The 25,871-nt window shown below is 38.5% G+C and overlaps 1 protein-coding gene across 3 annotated transcripts in view; it reads left to right on the forward strand.

The window, feature by feature from the left end:
* Positions 1–2,458: 2,458 nt before the first annotated feature.
* TRPS1 (transcriptional repressor GATA binding 1) overlaps positions 2,459–25,871 on the forward strand; it is a 280,395-nt gene continuing 256,982 nt past the window's right edge. For all 3 annotated transcript variants that reach the window (XM_055546379.1, XM_055546381.1, XM_055546382.1), the window contains exon 1: positions 2,459–2,882. The gene's annotated coding sequence lies outside the window, so the exon portion shown is untranslated. The remainder of the gene's footprint in view (positions 2,883–25,871) is intronic.

The raw sequence follows: 25,871 nt of genomic DNA on the forward strand, positions 1-25,871 counted from the left end.
TCACCCTCAGACCTTCAGCTTTAACTTTTTATATAATATATAATTTGGGGTACACTTAATGGTCAGATATTTATTATTACAGGTGGAAAAACACCAGCCATCTCAAGGGTTTTGTGCTTGCAAAAGCGTGTAATTTTATTTTATTTTTTAACCAATTTAATCAATGATTGTTTCATGTGAGTAAATTTACACTCTTGACGATTGCCTTAGATTTGAGGGTGACAGAGAGGAAGATCACGTCCCCTTTTAAAATACCATTTAAATCTTGGGGAGCAGAAGGAGATTAGGAACTAATACTTGTGATGGATTGTACTATTTAACTTTGCTGGTAGGATGCTATAGCCTCAGCTTTTTATCAGTTCCAAACCAGCCTCAGCAGTTTTAGGCGGTATTAACCCTTTAAATACAAATGGTTTTACTATTTAGATACATATTTCAAAATTTATTCTATCTAATATTTTTAGTTAGTCACGGCTAAAGAATGTTTCACTCAGATCTTTTTTTTCCCCTGAATAAAAATGCTTCTCACTGTGCCAGTGCATATTTCCATAAAAGTTGGTAAGCTAATTTATGGCTTAAAAAAGAAAATAAAATTCTATATTTAATATATGAATATTTTTTACAGTGGAAATTGGTGGTGGACAGTATTAAATGACTCTAGTGTGGAAATATGCAGGTGGTCATTAGTAGGTGACTATGAGATTTACTGAAGAGTTTGATATGAATTTTCCCTGCAAGCAAGACCATATATAAATCTAACTCTTTTTCCAAATCCGTTTAAATTGATGATAACATATGAACAACTCCATGCATATGAGATTCATTGTCTTCTCACTGCTCTAGGGATACACTGTTTACTTCATTGTAGAACTGTGTTTTGACTCTTTTACCTGACTAGCTTCTACTGCAAAAGTGCTCTTGTTTATCTACTCATAAAGAGTGTATGGGACACAATTGTGGAACAAAAGTGTTACAAAATGGATTCATGTTATCTGTCTGACTAGCTGTATTAAGCAGAAATAAAGACCTTACAGAAAAAGTTCTAAAGAGCACATACTTTAAAAAAAATGATTGGTTTTTTCACTTCTGATAATAATATGTTTTGAAAATATGCTCATCTTTTCTCTGAGAAGATGCGAGAATCATTTAGTGAAAAATATTTTGGAGGAAATTACTTCATCTTCAACTCACAGATTCATGAGCCGTACCTCTCTAAAACTCTAATTTTAATCATTTTGTAGTTTGGAGAAGGAAAGATGTTTTTTCTTGTAGCACAAAATTAGCTTAAACTGACTTTCACTAGAGGAAAAACACGCCAAAGTCACCCCACTGAATAAAATGAAGTCCAAATGGCTAAGAAATGTTTCTTTAGTTTTTAGCACCTACTATACTTCAAATCCTGTCTTGGTCTTCTGTTATGCATTGTTGATCTTTAGAAGTTCACGAAAAGAAGAAAAGAAAAAAAAAAAAACCCTCTCTCGATTCAGTAACTTCATGTTGAGAGAATTTTATTTAACAATGAGAGTATCTGAAGATGTGAATTGGTAAAAAGAATGTCATGCTTAATTCGGAATCCCTTATCTGCTACTAAACCCCCAAAAAGCAGCAGGTATTAATCTTGCTGCATTTGAATAATGTCCCCATTTTATCTATTTTGTCGTACCCCCTTTAAGCACCCATTGAGCTTGCTAGCTTCTCTCCAGCTCAGAAAACCATAGCAACCTCAGCCCGCACTTCTCCAACTCAGGATAGAGTTCAAGTTGTTCCCCTCCAAGCCCTCTGGCCATCATATGCAGGGCAAGCCCTGACCACCGTCTAGGTGTCCTAAGACTTGCACGTCCTAGGAAAAGGGCGGGGGAGGGGCCACACACACACACACACACACACACACACACACGGTCCTCCGCTGTTTAATTGGGAGCGAGAAGGGAAAGTAGCAACCGAAAAGGTAAACACTTTTAGAGTTCTTTTGATTGTTCAGGAGAGCATCTTCGAGTGTTTGGGGACCATTGGTTGGGCTGACCTGCACCGGCCCCCACCTGTCCCCCCCCCCGCCCCCATCCCGCCACTCCCCAAGGTAGGTCCTTGTCTTTATCACATTATCCCTAAAGCTTGCGGATTTTTCCTCCTTTTCCAGCCCGCACGTTCCCACATGGGGGGTGGGGGAGGAGGAGCGGGGAGAGGCGGGGCGGGAAGGTAGCTGGGTCCCTGCACCGCGCAGCTCTCATTCGCCGCGCTCCGACTCGGGCGAAGTTCTCGCGCAGCCGGCTGGTCGCGGCCGGGGCCGGTCCGGGCGGGCGGGCGGCGGCGGCGGGTGCTCGGAGCCGGGCGGGGCGGCGGCGGCGGCGGCGGCGGCGCGGGGACGCGCGCTGTCTCTTTAAGGGAGCTTGGTCTGGGGTGGCGCTTTCCTCCGCGAAGGCTCCTTTGATATTAATAGTGTTGGTGTCTTGAAACTGACGTAATGCGCGGAGACTGAGGTCCTGACAAGCGATAACATTTCTGATAAAGACCCGATCTCACTGCAATCTCAAGCGTCCTCTTTTTTGGTGCTGCTCCTTTCTCCAGACCTCGCGTCCTCTCCATCGCTCTCTCGCCTATTTTTTTTTTTTTTAACAAAAAACAACACCCCCCCCCCCTCCCCTCTCCCACCCGGCACCGGGCACATCCTTGCTCTATTTCCTTTCTCTTTCTCTCTCTCTCTTTCTTTTTTTTATAAGGGGGGGGGAGGGAAGGGAAAGGGGGGGAGGCAGGAAAGACCTTTTCTTCCCCCCCCTCCAATAATCCAAGATCAACTCTGCAAACAACGAAGACGGTTCATGGCTCTGGCCGCCGCGCCACCATCTTTCGGGCTGCCGAGGGTGTTCTTGACGATTAATCAACAGGTAAGGAGGGGAGGCCCGGGCGGGCCGCGGGGCCGGGGGCCGCGGGGGGCTCGGGGGGCGCTGGAGCCCCTCTGCCAGGCCCGCGGAGCCGCGACGCGAGTGCTGCGCCCGCGCGTGTGTGCGCAAAATGTGGGCGATCGCGAGCGGGGAGCCCTGGGAATTAAAAGTGACTTTCTTTGAAAAAAAAAAAAAAAAAGCAGAGGGAGAGTGTGCAGAAAGCCAAGCTCAGGCTTCTCGGGTTTCACATGCATTTTCTTTCTTCCTTTTTTGCGCGTGTGATTTCTTTCTTTCTTTCTTTCTTCCCTTCTGCTCTCCCCCCCCCCCCCCCCCACCTCCTTTTAGTGGGTCTGAGGCATCTGAGTCTTAGAAACGACAGACTTCAAACTGCAGTAGCCCTTGGAGTCAGGAGGGTCAAGTTCAGCCGCCGGGGAGGAGGAAAAACAAATCCCCATTTGCCAAAAAAAGAAGTTTCAGGCCGGTGCCCCCTCCCCCTCGCAGCCCCACTCCCCCCTCGCTGTCTCTTTCTGGCTGATTTTAATTCTCTCCTACCGGGCGCAGCGGAGGAGCTGGGGGTGGTTGGACCCGAGGGGCCGCCGCCACCGCAAGTTTTCTGGGGCTACTGACAAGCGGGGAGCAGGTTAGGCACCGGCATGCAGAGTAGTAAGTTGGGCGAACTCGGGAGGGTCGGAAGGGTCTCAGAGAGGGGCCTTCGTGTGGTCCCCCAAAGTGGGAAAACAGCCCAGGACTGGCTCTGGCTTTGAAGAGTTTGCAAAGCCAGGCTTCAAACTTTTTTTCCCCTTAAAGGCCCAGCTGGGCTGGAGGTGGAGGGTGTCGCATCCCTCGGTGCCCCCGCCCCTGCGCGGCTCAGGGCAGCCGGGCCGAGGGGTCTGTGCCCTGTCCGTGCCATGTGGCAGGCCTCGCCGCCGGGGCGCTTCCGTAGGGGCCGAGGAAGGGGCAGACTTCCTCTGCGGTGCGGATGATGCGCCCTGGGTCGCGGGTCAGCGGACACTGGCCGGTGATGAAATGCCTGACAGCGGTGGGACATCCAGGCAGCCGGGCGCTTCGCCTTCTGTCCAGTTCCTGTTTGGGTTCTAGAGAGACGCATCTTTGAAAGGCCAAGGCAAACACCGCTGTCCCTTCAAATAACTCCAAGGTTATGAGACCCCATGAATAATTTGAGGGTGAGGCGGCGGTGGGAGCCGTTTGAAGTGCAAAGCCGTTTTTGTGGCTGGGAAAGCTTTTTTTTTTTTTTTTTTTTTTTTTGTTAGTACCTGTGTGAGCTGGTGGTGTTTCCCCCTTTCCCCCAAGGAAGTCAGTTACTGTTTTATGGCCCCAAGACTCTAAAGCAATTTAAGTTAGAGGGCTAGAGGGACTGGTGGGTTTCAGAGGGAAATCTTGGACGTAATATTAGATGTTAGGTATCGCTTTACTTCCTCATATCTTTAGGCCTCAGAATTGAGACTTTGAAAGTTTTTTGAGTGAGAGCGATGAAGCTTAATGATGAATCAAAATTATAGTAGCGTATTCATCCTTATCCTATTTTGGAAAATCACGGCTAGAGTTTTAAGTGAGGTAAGTGAAGTGAGAAGCTTAGCGGAGACGTTCAAATCGCAGACCAGTTAGGCCGATTCATTGAACTTTTGGAGATTCATTGAACTTTTGGAGATTCATTGAACTTGCTTAAACGCACCAGGTGAACAGGAAAGGGGCTGAGAGCGACAGTTAAGTACAAAGGGAAAATACAGATAGGGCCCGAGACAAAATTACCCAAAAATGCTTACTCTAGGCCTGGTCGTTGGCTGAAAATGTGATTGTCCAAAGCAAAAATAAACTAGGAAGCTTCCAACCACTTTTTCGAGTTTTCCAGCTCTTAGGTTAAAACCTATGGATCTTGGCTGGCATCATGTTACTTTTCCTGCTGGTTTGGGGAAAAGTTGATCATTTAGAAAAGCTTGCCAGAGTTAAAAATGCAAGGGGCAGCGAAGAAAAAGTCATGAGGGCGGCCAGTTCTTGACGTGGACAAAATGAGAATGAAAGTTCCTGAGCTCACTGTTGTCAAGTTTCTGACATGCTGCTCATTTGCTTAGACCGCTTTCTCAGATATTCCACCGGTTAATATATAAAAGCTAACTAGCTCTAAAACGGTGTGGGCTTTTTTTCTTTCCCTTCGTATGCCAGGGTTGTGAATAAATACAGGGTTTGTATGGGAAGATGAAGCATTTCCTGTAAGTTGTGATGCTGACAGGACAGTCTGGAAACGATACCAACATTTGAAGGATTTTTTTTTTTTACCTTTAAGTGAAAGTTTATTAATGACGTGCTTAATCTTAACAAGTCAAACATATGGGCCTTAGAGCTTCTCTGTCCTTAGATTTCATAACTTCCTTTTAAAGCTATACCCTTGAATGGAAACATCTCTAGATCGAGTTGTATACTGGGCCACCAACGTGCTAAAGTTTGATGACGATTTCTGGATGTTAGTAATGTGAAAATAAAACTCCTAAAGGGGAAAGAGTTTTAGTGCCAACATTCGGACTTGATTTCTCTAAATGTGAGGCATTCCTGGTCTTTATTAATACTCTCTTGGCAAAGTATTACTTACCATCGGCGAGCTGATGTTTATGGCTTCCTGATCTATCTGTTATATGTTGGGATATGTGTGTGCAGAATGCTTTTCCACACGTAGTAACAAAGTCGGACACTCTCCCAATAAACGGTGAAACATAGCAAGTTCCTCACAAAAAAGTTAGTCACTGTTTTGAATTTTAGACGCTGCCAGGGTCTTTGCTGCTTTTTAGATTTGGTCCTTTGTCTCTTAAAGGTAACATTAAAAGAAGAAGACTGTCATCATGGCTGGGAAGTTTGGCTTGATTTTAGAGCTCAGTGTTTTGAAGAGTAAGATTTTAAAGGATTTTATAACATTTTCATACTTGCTTAAAAATAGGTTGGAATCCATATGAGAGTGCTAGTCATAAGTGAGTTACACATGGTCCTACCGTATTTTCAGTATTATTTTTACTTTTCTTTTAAGTCACGTACCACTCCTGAGTTTACTCTCATTTCCACAGGGTAGGTCTCGCTACACACAAGGAAATCTTCATTCATAAGGAGAACCTTCAAAGCAGGGAGGTGAATGCATCTGTGGAAAAGCTGCTTTTTAAGATTCTAGAATTTCTGGGATGTTTCTATTATTGTTATTTTTGGTGTGTGTGTGTGTGTATCTTGTGGAGAGAGCTAGCCAGGGAGAAGAAATGCAGAAGACATAGAATTTGCAATTAATGATCTGTACATTTGTGGTAAGTTTTAATACACTCTTGTCTTACCTTCTTTTTTGAAGTAAATAAACATTACTGAAAGTTTTCAGAGGGCTTGCAGCAGATTGTTTTTGAGCTGAAACTTTATTTTGAATTTGAAATTAACACAGATATAGATAAACCAGCCTTTAAATGTTTCTTACAATACATGTGTGTAAGACTTTTTCCTCTTCAGTATCCCTTTGATAACAATAATATAACAGCACAATGCTATTGTGTGTACCAGACTTTATAAAGTTAGGGGCAGGTGTTTATAATTGATTTAAAGGGGAAATTATTATTTTTGCAATAAGTGATGCACTGAAAATGACTGGTGCACATTAAAACGTATTCTCATTAAGATAGTCTCTGTGTGTAAAATGCAGCTATTCATTCAACAGGCTGACAACTTTCCACTTGGTATTTGCCTTTGCTTAATTTAGTTTCCGCAGGACAGTCAGTGTGGTAGTTTGCATCTGTTTTTGGCAGGCACAGAAAACTATAAACTCAGACAGTCCTGTCCCAAATATTGCAGCTCACAAGTTACAATCAATTTGATAAAAACAGGCAAGTTTTATGGACTTGCTTTTCTGTTGTTCATCCTTGGTCAAGCTTCCAGGTAACATAGGTTTCTTTCTCTTCCCCTGTTTTGCTGGTTTTCAGTACTAATAGCCTTGATAACTAATTCTGAGTCTTGTTTACTCATTTAGCTTCCTTATTTATTGCTGATTGAAATTTGGGGAAATTAATGACGGCATGTCTAGACTTGGTTTTACTTTGTCTATCTACGTGATAACTGCGTTCATCTTTTGATCCCACCATAGAGAAAGAACTGAATTCTTTGTTACTAGTCTAGTTATGATTTATGGAATTGGAAGGTCCCCCTTAGATAAAATATGAAGAAACTCTTACAGCCTGTATCAGGTAGAAATTTAGTCTGATTCTCTCATCACAGATAGAGAATACTAATGCACTTTGCAATTTTTATGTTAAAAAAATTGAGACTTTTTTATAATTATCAAAATTATTTATCTCCTAAAAGCTTTAACCAGTAGGTGAAGGAAATATTTTAAAATACCAAGTGGTGTTTTATACACTGTTCAGTAGCAAAGAGTTTTGCGGAGGGAATAACCACTTTTAAAAATTTATCCTCGGGTGTTAGTAGGTCTTACGCTGTTTATCTGTATAGGATGTTCTATCACTTACATATGACCTTTATAAATAATGTCTTTAATGTTGCTATTATGGTCACCTTTAGAGTGGTTCCATCACTCAGTGGTTCTCAGATTCCTGAGAACTGAATTCGTTGGCTTTTGATTTGGTTCTCTGATGGGTATAATAATGTACAGCTTGGTTTAGGTTAGAAAGAGAGCATTGGGTTTAAGGAAACCCCTTTGCTGAAGGATCTGTGGATGAAAATGATTTGAATTGTTACGAGTTAGAGGAATAAGCCTAGATGGTTACTCAGCTGCAGTAGCTGTTACAGGAGCAATGTCTACTTTTTATCGTTAAACTTTTTTTTCCCCCTAAGAGCACAAATCCAGGTAGCAAAAATGAAGATAAAATTATCTATGCCCTTCACATTTGAAGCATCAGTGGAAATCATTTTCTGACTCAAAGCTGTGATTGAAATACAAGTAGCATCGAAATATCCCAAAGAAAGACATGAAAGATAACGCTATCCGTTGCTAAGTACATTTCATTAAAAATGAGAAAGAAAACTTTTAATTTTTAAAATGTTTCTAGCTCTTTAAAAACCTGCAGTAAATACTTTACAAGTGGCTAGACACCTTCCCTGGTGGTTTAGTTTATACAAGCAGGAAACTTTCTCTCCTACTCTTTCTCTCTCTCTTTCTTGTTTTCTTTAAACCAACTGACGTAATGCCAAACTTTGCTTTAAAAGAACAGACAGAAGTAATTGGTAGCTTTTAACTTTTAATAATGTTCTGGATTGGTTTTAGTGGCCAAAATGCCATTTAAAAAAAAAAAAAAAGTTCAAGTAAGAACGGGCTTGTGGCCTGAGGAAGAAAGGCTCTGTTGATGCAGTTATTTTTATTCTGTTTTTCAATCTGTTATTAAAAATCTTTCCTGCTGAGCCCTGTTGGATTTCTCCAATTGCTCTCTGTGATGGATGGTGCATTTCAGGTTACCGTAACTTAAACAGTTTTTGGGTTTGGGGGAGAGTGGGTACTTGTATTGCGTTATTTCTTATTGGGGGGGGAAGTAAAACATTTGTTTTTGTTTCATTTGCGATGAATTAATTAAGATTATCAATGGCGACAGGTCAATGAATATGTTTATGTAAAGAATGCTACACCTGTTAGCAAGAGTCTGAAATGTGGAAGTTTCATTCTGACATTAATCATTTTTATGTGCAGTGGAAGGAAAATAGGTGAAACTTTACAAAAATATATTTTTTAGATTGAAAGCGTTAATTTTAAGGGTCAGTTTGTGTGGGCGGCTCTTTTTTTTTCCTCACAATTTTAGGGGATAATTTTTAACCCTGTTATCACACAGTGTTTTTAGTTTCTTTTCTTTTTTTTTCTTATAAAATAGTCATTTTCTCTCTTCCTGGTTTGTACAGGCAGACAGAACTTTCTCTAGTTTAGAGCTATCTTGGTGATGTTGGTTGACATCAGGGCAACTTCAGAAGCTAGCAAGTAGGAGAATCTTTTCAGAGGGCAAAAAGATTTGTACCAGTTTTTCCTTCCTTGGAGAGACACTGCACCCAGAAATGAGGCCCTCCACCCTATTTGGGGGGCCAGAAGTATCAAAATTTCTGATAGGGATTGTTCGTAAGGTTCAGATCTTAATGGTTACTTGTCTTGGTTTAAATCTTACGGTTACCTGTCTTGGACTTTGCTTTTAACCCTAAATTTGTGCTGAGGTTCTATTTTCCCCCTTTTACACAGAATGTGTTTTAAAAATAATGCATACTGAAAATTAGGTATCTCTCAGATACCTTAAAATGTCTTTTAAGGTATTTGTAATTACCATTAAAAGCATTCCGTATATTCAGGGAAGTTAAAAGAATTCCCTGCATGAAAATTTGACAGTTTTGATTTACCTTAACGTTTTTCTCAGTTTTTCTTACAACTATAGACTTCAGTTCAGATCAGAAACATTCTTTCTCTGCTAACCACTCCTTACCATAAGGATGTGTCAGGAAAAACCATAGGAACTTAAACTATAACTTGTTCACATCAGCAAAGCAAAAGTATCTTAACATGAATCTTGACTTGTTTTATTTTTTACAAAGTTTTCAAATATATCTCTGTCATTACAGTTTTGTTGATTGAATGTTGGTTTATTACTGCAAAACTGAGGTAACAGTAATAAAGTTTTGCAAGAAGGGGAAAAAAAGGCAAAGGGAGGTATTTAGTGCTGCAGTCCTTTAATATCATCAGTAGTTTATTTACTGTTCAGTGTTGGGGAGGGGTTGGAGAGGCTTTGTGGAAGATGATACCAAAAAAAAAAAAAAAATACATCAATTGCGCATATGATCCCCTCCCCTTAAGCTTTACTTAAACAATATGTTTCGGTTTTGCCTCAAACCATTCCCCACCACTTCTCCAAGAATCCACCACTATCTTCGTTCCTGAGCGATTAAGGATGACACTTTCTGTTGTATAATGAACTGCAGTATTGTTTGAACAAAGGTAACATTTTAATTTGTGTAATACTTTGGTTATTAGCAGTAGTATGTCTGTAATGTGAGAGGAAATCTAGCACTATGAATACTTGCAAATGCTTGAAGTATCAGGGTAAGTTTCAATTACTGCTGATATGTGCGCATGCTCTCGCAGGTATATTTTATGTATGTAGTATATGTGCACGGGTAATACTAAAATACACCTTGATGGTGGAATCCACTTTGCTAAACAATTAACTCTATACTTTAAACCATGAATCTTTTAAGGCATGACCTACTTTTTAAAGTCTTGAAGTTTGAAATGAGTGGAGTTTAAACATAATAAAGCCATCATGATCACAGTACTTATACCTACACTAAATTTACTAAGCAATTTAAGAATTGACACACAAAAAAAACCCTTATACAAAAATGCCATCTTTTGGTGTATTTTAAGAAATAGTTCTGCAGATAATTTTTTTTAAGTCCCTAATTTCTATTGAGAGGAGCAGTTAAGTGACAGTGCTGTTCATTTTATGCAATAGCACTTTATAGTTTACAATTCTGTCATCTTAAAACGTTATGTAGAAATAATATGGAACATGTAAAGACTTTGTACTATGATCCAATGCGTTTTTCCCTAGGGTGATGGATTCCGTGCGTCACCCAAATGTGATGCTATTTGCCAGGCTTGTAATACTGGTTTTGAGGGTTGCTGTATGTCCTATTTCATCAAGCAACACAATACAACAACTTCAGTATCTAGGTAATGGACACAGTCAAAATAAGTTCTGTAAAATGTTCTAAATACTTTCAAGTAAGTCAGAAGTTGACTTTATATATTCACTTTATTTAACACAAATAAACAAATGACTCAGACTATCAGCTATTTAAGGCTTCTGTAATAGTATTAGAGAGAAATATACAAGGGCCCATACTTTATTTTCTGATTTTTTTCCCCTTTATTTGATAGAAGCATGGTTCTCTTATTTGCATTTATAATTGCTTTATCTGTTAATTATTTGTATTCATGATAGTGAGTAGTGTAGAATTATAAAGAATAATAAACATTTGTATTACATGTTTGTGTCCCGAGCTTTAAAAAAAGCATTACTATTTTATTATTAAATTGACTATTATAGTAACCAAGAATGAACCCAGTATAGGATGATAGATACACCACAAATGCTATTTAGACATTAAGTATATTTTTGCTGTAGAAAAAAAGAAAAGAAAAAGATTTTTGTTTCAGAGTTTTTTTTCACTTGAATTTGGATAGAATTTATGAAAATTACAAATCAGCAAACATTTTTACTATAATGTGTGTTTCTTGAGTAGATTCTACAGTATGGCTTTCAGTGAATCTTGTGAATCACTAGTTCTGTTTCTCTGTATAGAAGCATGCATTATATCTGAGATCAGATACATCTATAAATAGTGTAAATATAGACGGCAGAAGTTAGTTTGTGGAATCTAATTTCTCTATTACATGATACACTTCATGTGCAAAGGGACCAAGCATTACTAATCTACTTCAGCTTTTTTTTTCTCTAAGCTATGCACAAGGGCAGGGTATGATTTTGTGACTTCACGTTAACTTTGTGCGAGTGTACATGTACACGCACATGCACATAGCTATATTCTCACTCGTATAGAATGTTTTTGCATTACAGGCACCGAATGGAATTTTAACATATTACATATTTTTTGAAATGACTTTAGTCTTTGTAATATCCACTTTAATTACCTAATGCATCCCAACACCTATTTGAGGGTTTATTTAATTAAAATTTTGGTTCTGAACTGGGGGTAAGATTGGCAAGACAAATTAAAACAAACTTCTACATGTGACTTCTTTGTGATGTCAGTATTCACATATCCTTAGCTATGAAAGATGTAGAAATAAACATATTAGCCTGTTTTGTCTCTCAATACTATAATACTAAGAATTTCTGAACATACAAAAGTTCCTAAAAGAGATTTTGGCATTTGTTTCTGCTTTACTTTGATACCATGAAATATTTTTGAGAAGAGAATCTAGGTCGTTTTAATTTTTTAAAATACCATTCAACTGATGGAAATTAAGACTGGTGATATTTATATACACACACACACACATATAATTTCTTATCAGGGCTCATGTTATTAAATGTTCTCTATACATTTAAGTCTGATTATTGAATGATTAAAAGTTCTTTACCAGTTATTTATAGATGTACCCTTGAGACTGTTTAAAACTGTGCATTTTTCTATATTTAGCTGCTAAAATTTTGTTAATTAAATTATAAATTGAAAAACACAAATGATTATGTCTTATACTGTTTTTAACTTACTGTTGGAAGTACAGTGTATTTTTTTTAAAAGATTATTGCAAATTTTACTCCTCAGTTTTGCAAACTTAGGTACGCTTTAGAAGCTGACTTTAGGTATAAGTGGCCAGTGTAAGCAATTACACATTTATGGGTTAATATGAAACCTCATTTTCTGTAATTTATAAGCAGATAGTAAGGAGACGTTTCTCTTTTGCATTTAGAACGAATTTGCTTTACATTCATTGGATGCAAGATGTAGTAAATTATGTTAAGAAACTCGATGTCATCTAAACCTCAATCACAATACTGTTTATTTTACCCTCTGTCCCATCAGTGTTTATTCTACTTTGAAATGTCCCGTTCTTAAAGACAATTTATGTTGTTGAAAGAGTGCCCTCATTATTTACATTTTACTTTTTCTTTGTACTTTGATAAGCTTTAAGTAAGAAAACTGTCGCTCAAGATTTCAAACCAGTAGTAAAAATCATAAAGTGCACATTTTACGTGTAAATGTTTGTGCATGATCTTGCATGTTCACTTTGTCAGACATTTAACTCTTTACCGTTCCGCATATTTGTGTACACCCCGACACACCTGTCTTGTACTTGTTACTCCTAGCATAGTTCAGTAAATCATCATTAACATTTACTTAGGTGGATATATGCTCGTCTCACTGCCTGAATAATTCCACTGGCAATGATAAAAATTAAGAAGTGAGACCAACGATGATTAGAAGTGGAAAACAGAGTGGTAGATACTGGTGTAAGCAGATGTCCCTTCTTTTTGTTTTTCCCATTTTCGGTTCCTATTTAGAACGATTTGTAAGTATGTATATCTGAACAGAAGGGGGACTTGGATACTGCACAAGACCGTTATAACATAAGGAACTGTTGCTGTGTATGGCTTTACTTATTTATATGTTTTTGACATGGAAAACTCTGACCTCGTTGCCTGTGGTACTTGGGAAAGTTAGATCGAGCCCACTGGGGTCCCACTCATCAGTTCCGGCTTTGTGTGACATAAAGCATCCTCCAGCTTCTGGTGTGCTACTGTGCTGGTTCCCTTCAGGAGTGGAGGCCCAGTAAGTTAATTTGGCATTTGAAAGCAGAACTAGAATTTTTTCCTTTTTGAAAATCCTCTGGATGGTTTTCAGAGGAGTAAGCAGCGATCACGGGCAGCGTGATGTTGTTCATCTCAGGTTGCTAAAGAAAATTATGCTGAGAGCAAGCATGCTTCCTCTGAATTTTTCTGCTATGGTTTATTACCATTTTTTTGTTTGTTTGTTTTTTTCCTCTTTGGGATCGAATATTCCAGGTTTTGGAGGAATAAAGATTTCTCCTTTCAGTGAAAAAAATGGGCCAATTCTAGGGTTTTTGCTTCCATTCTTTATAATATTTATATTTTGGGGAGGGAGCTGCATAAAAAAGAGAAGCTTATATACTGCAAACTAATAGTTTGATTTTCTTGTTTGCTCTTGAGCAGGCCTTTGCCATTCCATTTCTATGAGGAAATACATCCAATGAAATTAAATAAAGTTTTGGTGTAATTTTTCAACAATTGTAAGCACCAACTGTGACATATTTCTGGCAAAAAAAAAATAAGGCAATTTTAGTTACTCAGTGCTTCCACCCAGCTCTGTATTCCAAGTTTATAAATATGAATTTGATCGTTTGATCATGGATGATGCTTGAAATGAATGTATCTTGATTCAGGGAAGAGAGTACTTAAATTATGCTCACCATCAATATGCTTTAGATTTGCAAGAAATAGAATGCCAAGCATCATGCTTTCAGCCCTTTGAGATCTTTGGTAGAGTTTTACTTGTTTATGGTAGCTTATATTCAATAACATCATGCATAGACTGTTTAACATATTTGTGCCTTGAGCTGTAGTGAAGTTCAATGAATGACTGTATTTCCATCAGAGTTTGGGGGTAATGAAGTGTTAGTAGCCATCTACTAAAAACGGTTCTGAGATTTGGAATTTGTAACTGATTTTTAGGAACCATGGCACAAATATAATAATAGGTAGAAATATTCAGTGATCACCTTTTATCAAGTTAGTCTGTCTTTCATGTCTAGGAAAATAGAGCAGTGAATATTTGCTTTCTGTATGTTTTGTCTCCAAGCAGAGGAAACTGACAGTTTTATGTTTTAAGTGCTGAAAGTTGTTCTTGGCTATGCAGCCCCTGAGTTAATCACTGAGATGTTAACTTGATTTTTTTTGTCTTCGAAAAGTTTTCAAATTTTAAAATGAAATATGCTTCCATTATTTTCAAATTGACATCCTGCATTCTGGATTGGTTTTTAGAGAAATATTTTCCAAATTCTCTTGGATTGCTTGTAAGTTTGAAATATTGAGTTTTGTTTTTTTAAGCCTTTCAGAAAGGAGAGGAAATACTTTATCTTTTTAGAGTTTTCTACTTATAGAACCCTTTTTATCTCCCATAAAGTGCAAATTAATTTTGCATTCATTTTTTATTCTTGTATGTGTGTGTTATCTTTTCAGAAACTCATTTTGAGGGTATCAGAAATTGAGCTTCCCTGCCATACCTCCTGTGATAAGATATTTTGGTCATTTCTAAGGAGTCGCTATGTAGAAATCCTTTCTTATGTCATTTGCATGCAGTTATTTTTACTTCAAACAGGAGTGGTATCCGAAAATCATATATTTATTCTTTGAGGTTAGTTGCCAAAATTATGAACCGTGTAAAATAACATGATATTTAGTTGTTTCTCAGTTATATCTTTAGGCAATTTGTATTAAAAATTTTGGTTGAAGGAGAAAGAAAAAAAATATTTAAACAACTTTGAAATAGTGTAAAGATAGTCCTACAGAATTTTCCAAAATTCCTAAGAAAATGTGAAATATTTTCAAATGCACAGGTTTAAAATTCAACTGTGTATACAGTGAAGACTTTGACCTGATATATTTTACTGTAAAAATGTTTTAGTATAAAGAGAAATGTCTCTGGTGTTGCCTGTATTTTATTTATTTATTTATTTTTGCAGACTGCTTTGCTTAAAATGACTGGCATCCTTAAATTATAGTTTTGTGTAAACGAAATAAGGCTGCTACCCTAAAGAAGCAGCAGCTTTGCACATTCATCTTAAAGACTATTTTGAAATACTTTCATTTGGAGCAAGTGCATCAAGCCCTAACAAATAGATACTGAATTGCAAACTAGTAACCAGAACACATCACCCGACTATTCCCTGAATGTGGAATTGACTCTCAGAAAGTACATTATTTCCATCCGGTCCCGTGTGTTTAACAGTATTTTGGTGTCCACTGGTAGAAATGTGGGCGTTTCAACTAACCACCTCCTTGTTTTGGTTCCCGTGATGTCAGGCAAACGTTTTTCCAGAACTTTTGGTCTGGTGTAATCAAAACCTGTTGTGAAATTAGGCTAATATGATGATTTCAGATCATGTTTAATGTTATTTTGAAAAGATACTTAAAAAAAGATTACCTATTTGGAATACGGTGAAAGATTCTGGACAGTGATTTTAGATTTAATTCAAAGCCTCGAGCTGTAGATCAAGAAGGACAAAATTCCACAATACTTCTTTTCCTAATGTAGGAGAAAACGGGGCCTTTTTGCATAAACACTTTTGTAGAAATAGCTGGTCAACTTTATGTTGACAAAAGATGATTGTATAATACTGGAGCAAACTTTGTGAGCCCGACAGTATGTGTGCATTTTAGTTTCTTGTGTTCCGTCGATAAAACCATGTACACAAGGAAACTAAGGGGAGAATAAATTTCATCTCCTATCTGAGGTTAGATGTAGAGTGAAGTGCTTAGTCGGAGAATTTTCTTAGGTCGGTGCCCCTGTCTCCTTGACTGGTGGATACATTTCATCGTGTGCACGAGTGTATGATGTTGCATACATGTGCACTGGTGGATCTACTCTTGAGAATCTTTTAATATTTTTTTGTTGAGGAAAAGTAGACCCTGGCCAATGAAACATTTCTTTCTTCAATGGCTGGATTTACCTTGAATGGTCTGTCTTATATCTGATGCTCAAGTTTAAATTTTGTTTCTTTGTTTTTCTTTAATTCAGGTATTGGTCAAAGTGACCATTTGGTTCTGTTTTGAGTGATAGAAGGGACATGAGATCTATCCATTCTAACAGACTCATTTTATAATTGAGAAAACTGACAGTCAAGTGGATTTTCCATGGTTACATGGCTAGTGAAATAAAAGACTAAACTAGAATTGGCATCTGATCACCATCCTGATTTATACCTAGCACACTAGACAATTTTGATATTTGTTGAGGAAACCTGCCTAATATTTGCTATGCATTCATCTTTATTTTTCCTTTTGTGATGGTGGGAGAATAGAATATCACATTAATGTGCATTGGGAAATTGATGATCGTATAATAAATCAGTTAGTATATTCCATATTGACCCTTCCTTGATGGCTCAGTGGTAAAGAATCCACCTTCTAGTGAAGGAGACACGGATTCAATCACTGGGTCTGCAAGATCCCCTGGAGAAGGAAGTGGTAACCCCCTCCAGTATGCTTGTCTAGGATATTCCATGGATAGAGGAACCTGGTGGGCTGTAGACCATGGGAGTTGCAGAGGAGTCGGACATGACAGTGACTAAATGGCAGCGACATATTCTATATTATTTCTGTATTAATATCTGTGAAGATATGAGAATCAAATATTTAGTCTTGAAATTACTGTGAAAGGTTAAAATGTTACAGCAGAAAATCTAGGCTTGATGTTTCTTTCAAACACCTGACAAGAGATGTCTCTTTGTGTTCATGTATAAAAAACCCAGTTGGTACTGAAGAATTGGTTATGAATTAATCATTAACAAGACCGTACTTTGTATTATTGTTCTCCCCTTAAAATACCTCCAACGTTTATCTATTTTGAGACCATTTTTTAAAAAAGCAACCCATTGGAATTAAGGATTTTTTTTTTATCTTCTAAGAAACTGGGAGACTGGACATTTCTTTATTTGTAACACCCACAAGCCCCTTGGCAGGTTGAAAACTACAGAAACATCTGTGAGATTAGGCCTGAAATGTGCAATTAGTATTAAAATGTGGTTGAGAAACCATTTGTGGCATTTTACATAATCTCCTCAGCATTTATAAAAACAAATTAACAAAAGAATAATGAAAGAATCTCATTTATTTTAGATGCTTTTCTTATTAATCCTGTCTTTTGAATGATAAATTTTAGCCTACATGTAGGGAAAGTGAAATATTTTAAAATATAAATTTAATTTATATTTTTAGGCATTTTTTTAACATTCCATTTTAATCTATGACCCCACTCAATATGGATGCAGTTAACATTTGTTTACTGATTATAGTTAAGCTAATTTTAATCATTTAATCTGTTACATTGGAGAAAACAGGAAAAAAATGTCTTTTTTAGACATCTGAGGTATTTTATGTAATTCCTTGTTTCTTTTTATCTTTCAATCCTAATAGTTACATTTATAATTTAAAGTGTTAATGCAACTCCCTCATGAGTGAAATTCGTGATTTATACTTCCCTCCATGCCATCATTTCCATTTCTGTTTTAAAGAATTGTGGTGACTGCTTTGCAGACAAGTATTGGACCCAGCAGATTCCCAGACTTTCAGAGTGGCTTCAGAAGGCAGAAAAAGTTGTGTCTGCCCCTGGAAATGGGCTGATTTGGTCCAGGGTCTGTATTTGTACCTGAGTGTTGAGCTGCAACGTGAAGATACCAGTTGGTCTCGCTTTTGCTTGTCTGGATTTTCCTCCGTTTGTTTCTTAGCCAGAGGGCAGATTTTTATTTTCCCTTAAAATACCATTATTTTGTTTCTTTAATGTTTCATTCAGGTGAAAATCCTGTATAAATGGCTGTGCAGAGTTACTCCTTTATTAGGGTATAGTTTGCTTATGGAAAATTATATCAATCAGTTAGAAATAATTAAGTCAGAGAATAATGGAATGATCTTTTAACATTAAAAAGCAATTTTTCTAAAATGGATTAAGGAGCCATTTAAACTATTATACTGATCATCCTACATGAAATCTCTTTTTTGGTATAGTGAGCATACAATACAGAGAAAGGCTGAAAACTTCCATTATTATTATATAAATATCTAGGATTTTTCTCCTTCTCTTCCTCTGGCTATTATCTCTTTATATACTTTTTTTGGGGGGCTGACTGTTAAATATCCAGTGTATATCTAATCAAACCATAGGAAACGCTATCAGCACGTATCTTGCCCTAGCCTTTCTTAATGATTTTCTTGATGTTATTTTTGGAATTTATTTTTCTACTTGATTCTCTCCCTATATTCCAAGTATCTATTTTTCTCCTTTGACTTTAGGAGATTGGAACTTTATCCCTGTGCTCTTGGCATTGCTGATCAAAATAAATTTAAAGTGGCTCTTACTCTGAGCTTTATTTATCAGAAAGTACTTTTTTGTTGGCTTTTAAAACATATCAAATCCAGATAAGATTTAAATAAGATGAGTTTTTTATTTCATTCTTTTCTTTTCACTTATTAAGGGATTTGCTTTCCTGATAAAACAGTATACAATTAATTTTATTTGATTCTCCCTGAATCAAAACTATTCTCCCTGAATATATTCAGCTTCCTTTTGGTAAATGCCTTCTCAGACAATGTTAGAACATTTTTATGCCTGTTCTCATAGCACATATTGTGAACAAAAAGTATCCTGGATGTTTTATAGAAGGTTGTTACATGGCATTTATCTTGTGCTCATTTGGATTATAATCCAACTGCAGTTGTTTAGAGTGTTCTTGAAATCTCAGAAAAGTTCATTTGCAATTGTGTAGCTAATATATGGTTACTGAAGCTGAGAGATAGGTTATGGTTTAAGCAGTGGATTGATTTTAGGGAAAAGTTGGCAAATGATATAGTTCCCTTGACAGTTTTGGAAAAAAACAAGGTAAAATGAAACAAAAGGCTACTTTTCATTTATTTCCAGATGGATTTCATCTTGTACTTGGCATGGCACAAAGTCAAAATGTTGCTCTTTGAGATTTATTAATTAGAATGTTTCTAAGCCAGATATGGAATCCAGTCTCCCTTTTTCAGATAAAGGTAAACCTACTCAGATGTAAAAATAACTTTCGAGTGGGGAAAATATCGAGAGCCTAAATCTAAGGCTTTTTTCATGTACATCTCCATTTCTTAACTAAGTGAACTCTGCCAAGATGACTCCGTTTGTGGACACTGCTGTATTGAGGACACCAGTGGCCTTGTGGCACCCAGGCCCAGTGGTCTTTCCATCTGACTGCATGTCTTAAATGAATCGGATACTGCCAGCCATTCTCTTGAGTATCTCTCTTGGCTTGGCTTAAGGGGCACTGCATCCCTGCCGCACTTGTTCTAGTCTGTCCTTGGCTTTCCTCGTAAGTGCTGCAATTTTCCTTGAGGATTGTATGCTTGCACCTTTTGATCTGAATGAAATCACTCCAGGGTTTCATCTCTAGAACTGAGTTGGTTTCTGAGTACAATATTATTGTTGTTGTTTAGTTGCTCAGTTGTTTCTGACTCTTTGTGACCCTATGGACTGCAGCCGGCCAGGCTCCTCTGTCCGTGGAATTTCCCAGGCAAGATTACTGCAGCGTGTTGCCATTTCCTTATCGGGGGATCTTCCCGACCCAGGGATTGAAGCTGTGTCTCCTGCACTGGTGGACGGATTCTTTACCTGAGCCACATTGCTGGCCTTCAAGTGCATGGTCCTTGTTTATGAATCTATTTTGTCATCCTTAGCTTGGTATGTGGGACCCTAAACTCTGCTCCCAGTTTACCAGTTCCATCTTTACAGTAGTGTGTGTTCTATCCTTAAAGTAGTATTGAGTTCCAGAACTTTCCCCAACCTACCTTCCTTCATGCTCTCCCCTCTCTGAAATGCCTTTGTTTCATCCAGTCTTACTTATAGGAATTCTACTTATTCTTCACATGATAACTTCTATATTTATTTTTCCTGAAGCCTTTCCATTTCTACTCACTGAGATTTAAACACCCTGGCCCTGGGCTTTCACATTTTTTATGGCCTTAGTAGAGACCAATCCAGAATCCACTTGGCCATTTCAAGTGTGAGGAGAGTAAAAGCGCATCCAGCTCATTTCTATTCTTTATACAGTGTCTTGGATACAGTGGTTTCTCAAAAGTGCTGCATTAAATTGGTACTTAGGAGGAGCATACTTTGGCCAGAAGAGCATAAGACGTTTAGATGTTGAGGAAATTGTGAAATTGGGTTGTCAGGTTTCAGAGAGGAGGATTATCTGATGTTGCATAATTAATAAACATTTTTGAAGTCTACCCTAATGTATTGTTCTTAAAATGTCATACGACTGGTTACAACTTATGTTGTATTTTGCAATGTGCTTTCAAGTTCTGCCTTTTGCTGATTAATGTCCTTGAACCAAGTGTGACGGCGTCAGTGAAGCTGAGATGAAGGGAGGCCCATATACATTTTGTGAACTATAGAAAAATGTAAAACCAGACCACGTTGTTGTGCTTTATTGACATTGCAGTTGAAATACTATGGAGTAGTCAAAGATGCAAAGTGATAAATGATGTGCCCATAATGCATATATGTTTAACTAGAAAAATGGTATGCTGCTGCTGCTGCTAAGTCACTTCAGTCGTGTCCGACTCTGTGTGACCCCATAGACGGCAGCCCACCAGACTCCCCCGTCCCTGGGACTAAATGGTATAGATGACCTTATTTGCAAAGCAGAAATAGAGACACAGACATAGAGAACAAATGTATGGATGCCAAGGGGGAAAGGGTTGCTGTGGGAGGAATTGGGAGATTGGGATTGATACATATGTTACACTGTTGATACTATGTATAAAATAGATAATTGAAGGGAACTACTTTATAGCACAGGGAACTTCACTTAGTGCTCTGGGGTGTCCTAAGTGGGAGGAAAATCCAAAAGGGAGGGGATATATGTTTATGGATGGCTGATTCATTTTGCTGTGCAGTAGAAGCTAACACAACATTGTAGAGCAACTATACCCCCCAAAATTTAATTAAACAACGATAAAAGAAGAAATGAAAAATGTATATAAGGGGGAAAAAACCAATGTGGGAGATAACATTAGGCTCCAAGGTCGTGAGTCAGAAATATGTAGTTTTAACTTCTATATGTTGAATATTTGTTTGCCCAAATGTTATGTTCTGATGTTTGTGGTTTATGTACTGGCTTCATGGTGAAAGTTACCTGTAAGTGGTTGATGTTTGGATGTTAAGGGAGCAAGAATGATTTAAACTTTAGGAAGGTCTAACAAGGATATTGATGAATAGGGTTTGTCAGGAGCTGAGCAGAGCCATAAGTAATGCTGCCTGGGGCAGCTCAGGTTTATGGCAGTGAGAGGATATTAGACCCTTCTTTGCTCTTTTTCATATCCATGCCTCCTTGAGAGATGGCCAGTAAAGTGGTAACTGAATAATAGGTGCTGAGATGTTTCTTGTGTTGAAACAAGAATGCCTGAGACTTCTTTGAATGCTTCATTTTTACTAATCACTTTAACTTCATCTTAAAAGCCAAGGAACAATTTTTAAAGCTTTTTTTTTTTTTTTTTAAAGACCATATCCTTGGCCTTCTCTCTGTGGTTTTTTTTTAAACAAGAAAACTTTCTTTTATCTGGGAATTGGGAAGTCCCTTTGATTTCATATGTGAATCTGTTAAGCACTTAAATATTATTTTAAACAATTCTGGGAAATTATTAAGGCTTGCTATTGTGTATTCCCAATTCTGTATGGACCCAGAACCATGAAGGAGAAATCAGGGAGAGGATCTATGTAATGAATTTCTTTACTTCTAGGACAGCTCATTACTTGTAGGACTGGTATATTCTATTTCTTCCTTTATAACAAAACATGCCGAAGCTCCCTAGAGACCTTAGCTAATTGCATCTTTCAAACATAGTTTTCTGATGTCACCTTGTGTCTATCAGCAACTTTAAAAATCTTTTGAAGGAGATAGTTGGAGTTTATCTGTGTGAAATTTACAATAGTTAAGTGACAGGAGAGAGCATTTCCTAACTAGAAAGAGTACATTCTAGTTAATGAGTATGGACCTTTAAATCTTCTGTACTTTTCCACAACTGAAGGGGTGCATATTTTTGGTTGGAAGTGAGTAGGCGAAATTTAGTCCTGCTGTTCTGGTAGTCTTGATGGCTTAGAAATCTCTTTATTGTAGTTTCATAATCCCTGACATGACTGTCCAGCTCTCGTGTCTGCTAAATACAGAAATAGAGGAAGGAAATGTATGTTTTGGCTCCTTTAAAATGCAGCTTATCAGACTCTATGTAGGAGGAGTAGACTTTGTTGAAGATGTGTCTATTTGCCAGCTGGTTAGCATGTGCATGGGGTGAGTTTCCTGTCTGCTAAAGCTGTGTGCTGCCCTTCAGTGATGGGAAGGAGCACATTATTAAATGGGTCGTAGTGTTTTCACTTGTGAAAATCAGGGTGCAGAGGGCATGCAAACTTTGCCCAGAGGCTGGCCACAGTTTGCATAGAAATGAGCAACCTGGAGCCACAACTGATGTGGTAGATGCCTGGTGAGCACTGATCACTAAAAAAATAAATGAGAGCCACTCTCGGCCAGAGGTGAGCTAACTTTTGCCGGGGAAAGGCTGCATCCTAAGAGATTATTGTTCCATGAGGGGCCACCTGCAAATGATGATAATGGTTCACAGTTGTGGAGCACTCCCTTGTCTCCACTTGAGACAGGAACCGCTGTCATCCCCGTTTCCCAGGGAAATTTAATCAGTTGCATAGCCCACAAACAAGGAGCAGTCGAGTATCAGGATTTGAACCCAGGCAGTCTGGCTGAAGCACTCAGGCTTGGTCAGTTCTACTTTATTTCTCATCGAGGGGGAGAAAGGGATTTGAGAAACCCTAGGTGACTGTCCTCTTAAAACCGTTCCATTCGGCTTTCTTCTTAAGCTCTAATCTACCTTTATTCATTGTTGGAGAGATAAAAACATCGCCTGTATACATAAGACATTTTAAGTCTAGCTTTCGTCATAATTCACGTTCAGCTTGTATTTTTTCTATAGCGAGACTGTAATCTCCTGTTAAAAAAGTCTATATTAGTCTAAGTGACTGCCTCTTCTTGGCTCCATTACAGTAAAAAGGCTGTGATCAGCAAACTCTTGTAAGGGGAAGTTGTTGAATGACATGGGGCTGCAGTGCTGTCCTGGTAATCCTCTGGGCTTTGTGTTTCTTAAATTATTTGCACTCCTGGGTAACTGCCCCAGCTCCAAATGGGGTCTTGACAGCCTGGCTTTCTGACTCGGCTTCTGTTTGTTAAAAACACAGAAAAATCAAAGGTTGGAATGGGTGGGACATACAGATAAACAAACAAGACCTTTTGTCATCTAAATATTAGCTGATTTGTCTCTGTTGGATTAATAATAATAAAAAAGGAATTTCTATTTTATGAATGAACTTTAAAGCCCCAGTGTGTTTTGGTGGTTAGTAACGGTCCCAGAACTAAAAGCCAAGAGTAAAATTGCCTTTTCATTTTGAAGGAGAACTAAAAAATCCGAACCGCAGGTCAGTCACAGGACCAGGATTCCATTTTCTTGTTAAGGGCTTCTCAGAAAGCACCAGTCAGAGTTGTTGTTGGTTGTCTGGGAAGGAGGCGGCTTGCTTTCGGGGGCCCCTGCCTTTGAAGCTGCAGCGACCGACCCGAGCTTTGTGTGTGAATCGGTGGCGCTCGGTGGCGCTCGCTGTCGCCTGCGTCCCGGGGCCGCGGCAGCCACGCGTGCTCCGCACCGGGCTGGGGGCGTGCTGTCGCAGGAAGTCCTGCGGAAGCTGCCGCGCTCGCCGCCTGGCTTCCTCGGCCCCCCGCCGGGTGCGCGGAGCTCCCCGCCCCGGTACCCGCGTCCCGCCCGCCCGGCTCGGCCCGGCCCTGCCCGGCCCGGCCTCCCGTCTCTCCGCCTGTCTGCATCTCCCGCCTCTCTGCCCTTCTCCCCACTTCCCAGCGGTTTCCTCTCTCCACTAACTCTCTTTCTCTCTTCTTGGCTTCTCCCCTGCTTCCTCTTCAGCTTGTCCTTCTTAAATCTAACGCTCATATTTTATTTCCTCCTGCCTGTCCAATTCCAGGATGGGGTTTTCAAACCCTCACTCCCGTTTAAATATTCTGACTACCTGTAATCTGGGTGCCGGTGCAATTAACACGGAGAGACAGTCGCCAGTAATGAGAACTGAAGTTCTCGTTTTTTCATGGTTAAAAAAAAAAAAAGTTTTATGAGCCTTTCAATGTTACACACTTTCTCATACTGAGTTTTCAGGGAGCTGCTTAAACCTCTGTTTCTGATATTTTGAAGTATGTGTACTTAAAACCTTCTTCAATAGACAGAGGAGTAGGATCTCCTGTAGTCTCAATCAGAAAGCTTTGAGTAAAAACGGAGAAGAAAGTGGCAACCCATTCCTGTATTCTTGCCTGGAAAAGTCCATGGACAGAGGAGCCTGGCGGGCTGCAGCCCATGGGGTTACATGACTGAGCACGCGTGTAGGAGGGTGGAGGGAGATGGGTTGGTAGCAATAAACTGGTAGAATTAAAAAAAAAGAAGAAAGCTGTAAAATAAAAATAAGAAATAAATAAACATAAGAAAGTTATATGCACCAGATCACAATTTCGATCATAATATAGTAGTCTTCATAAGCACGTAAAGCCCTTCTGGAGTGCCTGAGGCTTCTAATTTTGTTTCTGGTGTTCTGGGAATTGAGACCTTCATTTTTTTCTTAAATTACAAATTTGGAGACAGTTGATGAACATGGATCCCTATCAAGTTTTATCCCTCTCCACATTATCAAGTTTATTTTTAAATTAATTCTTTTTAGGGTCATGCTTTTTATATCCTCTCAGTTAACTTCCTTTTCTGGAAGCCCATATTATTAAGGCCATATCATGAAACATCAGTACTTTTAGTAGACCTGCTTTTAGTAGACCTTAAATTCCCTACTACTACAAGAGATATTTAGTAAAGATTGAGCTTTATTGATTCATATAATTTATATCCATTTGCTTCCTTTTTGCCTTGATAACTCCAGTATGCCTGATGTAAAGAAAATAGTTGATATGTGACTGAATCTGAGGGGACATTTTAACTTCTAGATGATAAGATTTATATGTTGAAGCCTTGGTTAATTTTTTGGCAAAACTAATACAATTATGTAAAGTTTAAAAATAAAATTAAAAAAAAAAGCTTAGATCCTCCTTTTTAACTTGTAACAGATTAATTTCTAGTTTTGAGTTCCATATCCCTGGTGGCTCAGTGATAAAGAATCCGGCTACCTTTGCAGGAGACTCAAGAGACACGGGTTCAGTCCCTGAGTCAGGAAGATCCCCTGGAGGAGGAAATGGCAACCCACTCCAGTATTACTGCCTGGGAAATCCCATGGACAGAGGAGCCTGGCAGGCTACAGTCCAGCAGGTTGCAAAGAGTTGGACATGACTGAGCACAGACTAAGGCTGACACTGAGTTCCATAGGGAGAGTATATAAAATGATATCGTAAGTTGATTTCATAAGACAGTATGGAACTCAAGAGGATTGGTTGAAAAAAAAGCTGACCCATTAAATATGTGAAATGATTTAATATAACAAATCTTTTAAAAGGTTGCAAAAAAAAAATGATAGTCTTATGATAAACATCAACACATACTAAACCAATTATTAGTAGGTGCTGTTCTGTCCTCAACATTCTAAACTAAATAATTACTCTATGAAAACAAAGTACTGAAG

This window comes from Bubalus kerabau, chromosome 14 (assembly GCF_029407905.1).
Source record: "Bubalus kerabau isolate K-KA32 ecotype Philippines breed swamp buffalo chromosome 14, PCC_UOA_SB_1v2, whole genome shotgun sequence".
NCBI classification, from domain to species: Eukaryota; Metazoa; Chordata; class Mammalia; order Artiodactyla; family Bovidae; genus Bubalus; species Bubalus kerabau.